Source organism: Myotis lucifugus, unplaced genomic scaffold (genome assembly GCF_000147115.1).
Source record: "Myotis lucifugus unplaced genomic scaffold, Myoluc2.0 scaffold_7, whole genome shotgun sequence".
Lineage (NCBI taxonomy): Eukaryota > Metazoa > Chordata > Mammalia > Chiroptera > Vespertilionidae > Myotis > Myotis lucifugus.
In genome coordinates, this window is record NW_005871055.1 from 285,596 (window position 1) to 289,341 (window position 3,746).

A 3,746-nucleotide genomic window follows, 5' to 3' on the forward strand; every position below is an offset into this window, starting at 1 on the left:
ATGATTATGAAGATATTAAGTCAAAGGTTACAAAGATAGGTTAATTATAAATTTCTAAATATCAACAACATGTAAAGCATAAAAGTGAAAGCTCATATTTCAATCTGCAGCAAATCTTATCAAGGACACTTTTTAATGTAGTATTAAGTATAGTATTTACATAGGTCTAGAGAGCTAAGGCACGAATAATGCTTAGATGATTTTGTTTTATTTTGTTGGATTCTATAAATTTTCCTATATCAGAAAATAAGAGTACTATTTAGATATCTATGTAATTGAGTTCCCAAGTCCTGATCTCTCACTTGCCTACAATATGAATGAATGAATAAAGAATAGCTGTATCCAGGTCCTACATAACAGAATAAATTACTGTAGATTTACCCACTAATCTGAGTGAAATTACAGCTTCATGAAATTGTATGGTTTTTGCAAAGAGAGTCTTTGCCTTGAAAGAGAAGACTTTCCCCTAAAGTAAACTGGAAAAACCTATTTTAAGTATACAGGAACACATTTTCAGCTAATTTTAGCTAGAGTGTAAAAAACACATTTCAGGAAAATAAACTCATACTGTCTTCATTCTGATGACATACTGGACCATTTTGTGAGGCCTTATGATTTTTGTCATGCCAATACATTCTCTTTTTTTGTCAATGTCATTTCTGACACAAGAACAAGGCATCAAAATTTTAATATCATGTCTATATTTTCAGTAATTCTAAGTTAGATTGCCAGCAGGCTACACTATTATAATTCTCTCTTTGCAAGTTTCACAGCTGTAAGAGTTCTTGGTCATAACAAGTTTCATGGACATATTCTCCTTGTTGGGCTCCTTCTAGACTGGATGCTTATCTGTGGCATATTTTATGAATTGTAAAGGGAATCTCAAATATAAAGGCTTTCATACTTGAGATTTTTCCACTCTGATAATATGTATGTAGCAAGTCTTTTGTACCTTACTTAGGTTCAGCTTTTTAAATTCTGAAGTGTTTAACAATAGCAAGAAATAACAAATTTTAATATCTCCAGACTTAGATATATAATCAAATTAATTTTATGATTATTTAGTTTTTTAATCTAAAGCATTTGGAAGTGTTTTATTGTTATTACTTTAACTTATAGAGAGACATTTACTTTTGATTAATTAATAATAGTGAGTAACTTGGAATATTTACTTTCTGCCTACATTCCAACTTATTTTCATCTTTATTTTTAATTGATATATATTTTTAAACTGGGTCATTTTAATGTTCTTTAGAACAGAACAAATAGTCTCTGGATGACTGCTGACACATAAGCTGTGTGACAGTACTTGGAAACATCACAGTTAAGACGCTTTCCTGGTTTTATGAAAGTGCTGTCAAACCATAGACTACATTAATGCATCCATCATTTTTAAGACTGTTAGCAACCTGGGCATATTTTGGTCAAACCTTGCCTCCTTGTGTCACAAGGCCCAACTTGTTCAAGTTCACTTTGAAGACAGTACCTTTGGTAATAATACCCCAAGTTGTATAAAGTGCTGATGAGGGATTATTGTTTACACCAAGCATTGACAGGCAAAAAGGTGGCCTTCAGTTCAGGACATGTCACATAAACCTTCTTGAAATGTAAGCCATTGGCCTAATGAATGTTTCATACTTGGGCGTTTTTTGAATATAGCCATCTCCAGCAAAGCATAATTTAGTAACCATTCTCTTCCACGCTTTCTTCTTTCTCTTTTCTGTTCAAATAACTTTTAATGCCTGTTTCTCCCTGGGCAGTAACTTTGGGCAGAGGGGTCCCCCGTCTTCCCACTTTCTCTTTTTGTTTTTGTTTAATCATTTGGCTCAGGACTGTCCCTCTCTGTCCAGTAGACATGCAGGTACTGTTCCTTGTGAACTCTTCAGCATCCTTTCATTTGGTCTTTTTCTTTTATGCACCTGGATTGTCTTTTTCATTTGTATTTTCTCAGCATGGAACTGTTTATGGTTGAACTTAGCTTTCAGACCAAACATCTTTTTGCCTTCTTTGGATGTTCATGAGCCTCTTGACCTTCCTTCTTTTTCTTTTTCTCATGGGGGTCCATAGTGCTTGTAGTGTGACTCAGTATATGTGTTTTGTGGCATGATTATGGCCTCCAATCTGCTGGCTGCAGTACCCAGGGCATGAAGGAGCTCTCAGATTTTGAGATCAGAGACCTATAAGCCAAATCCACATAACTCATGGCAGCTAATTGATATTTTGCTGAATGTCTCTAAGAAAAAAAAAAGTGATCTTTTATTTTTGAACCACAGGGGAGGAAAACATCTGTTAAAATCATTAATTTAAATCTAGTTGGTAGGACTATTAAATAAAAGTGCATCTTCCTTGACCATCAACAAATTGACAATTTGTCTTCAAGAGAAGACAATTTTTCCTTCATCAATTCTTTTGATTTGAAACATGTTACTCATACATACAAGACATATGTTGTCCCTTTTTCAAAAGCACTCCTTCCCTGAGTTGTAGATTTACTGATCTGTTTTCTATTCTTTCTTCCTTCTTAACATTTGCTGGCAACTTTCAGAGGTGTGGAAGCAAATTCTCTCCCATCTCATATTAATCTTGGAAATGTCCTTCCTAGTCTTTAAAAATGGTAAAATAATACTGTCTTAGTCCTTTTGGCCTACTAGAACTGTAGATTATAAACAGCAAAAATGAATTCTCATAGTTTCAGATGTTGAGAAATTCAAGATGAAGGCACTAGCAGATTCAGCATATAGTGAGGGCTTACTTCCTGGTAGATGACCATCTTTTTGCTTTATCCACACAAAGCAGAAGGCACAAGGGAGCTCTCTGGGGTCTCTTTTATTAGGGAACTAAATCCACCCTCATGACCTCACCACCTCCCAAAGCCTTACCTCCTAATACATTAGGGGTTAGGATTTCAACTTACAAACAGATCAGTGGGACATAAATATTCAGTCTATAGCAAATGTCAATCTTTCTCTTTGGCAATATCATATAAGCACTTAAAAAAGAACCGAGAACATAATAAGTGTTTATAAAATAATTATTTTCTTGCTCTATGAGAATCAATTAAATAAAAACATCACTTTAGTCACTGCATTCAGATCATATTTGTACTCGTGTTCTAGTTGATGTTGAGTTTTCAGTAACTGACCAAGGGCTTCAGCCCTACTTTCTAGGCTGAGAGGTTATTTGACATCTTTCTTGCTGAGGCAATCAGTAGTCATGCAGGGAACTTAACACTTCAGGCAAGATGGAAACCCAGAAAATCCTTTTTTATTTAGAATAGATTCATAGAGTGACAGGACTCTATGTTATGAAGAAAATTCTCTTCTGTTGGTGGCCTGAGGAAATTTGGGGTCCCCCCAACCCCGTGCAAGGGATGAGTTTAACACTGCTCTTTACTGAGTTTCATTTAAGTCTTTAATGCTTATGTAACACACAACTTCCCTAAAGATTCACAGTGGTAAAGTAAAAAGGACATGTAAAGCTTTGGTAAAAATAACTATTCAAGTAACATTTTTTAAAAGCTAAAGGAATCATAGAACATTCCAAAAAAAAAAAGAAAACAACAACAACAACAATAACTTTTAATTCTTGGAGTAATTCTATTTAAGGTTATTTCCTCCTGTGATAACTTTATAAATTACACGTGAACTTAAAGGATAAAATAACAACGATAGCAATTACCATGATGTGATCAAAGCAATGGCTATATCTTTCCCTCAAGAACAGGACTAAATACAGTGTGCTTATTT

At 34.4% G+C, this 3,746-nt stretch overlaps 1 pseudogene; it reads right to left on the bottom strand.

Annotated features, from left to right (window-relative positions):
- Positions 1-1,343: 1,343 nt before the first annotated feature.
- LOC102419870 lies at positions 1,344-2,105 on the bottom strand (annotated as a pseudogene).
- Positions 2,106-3,746: the final 1,641 nt, after the last annotated feature.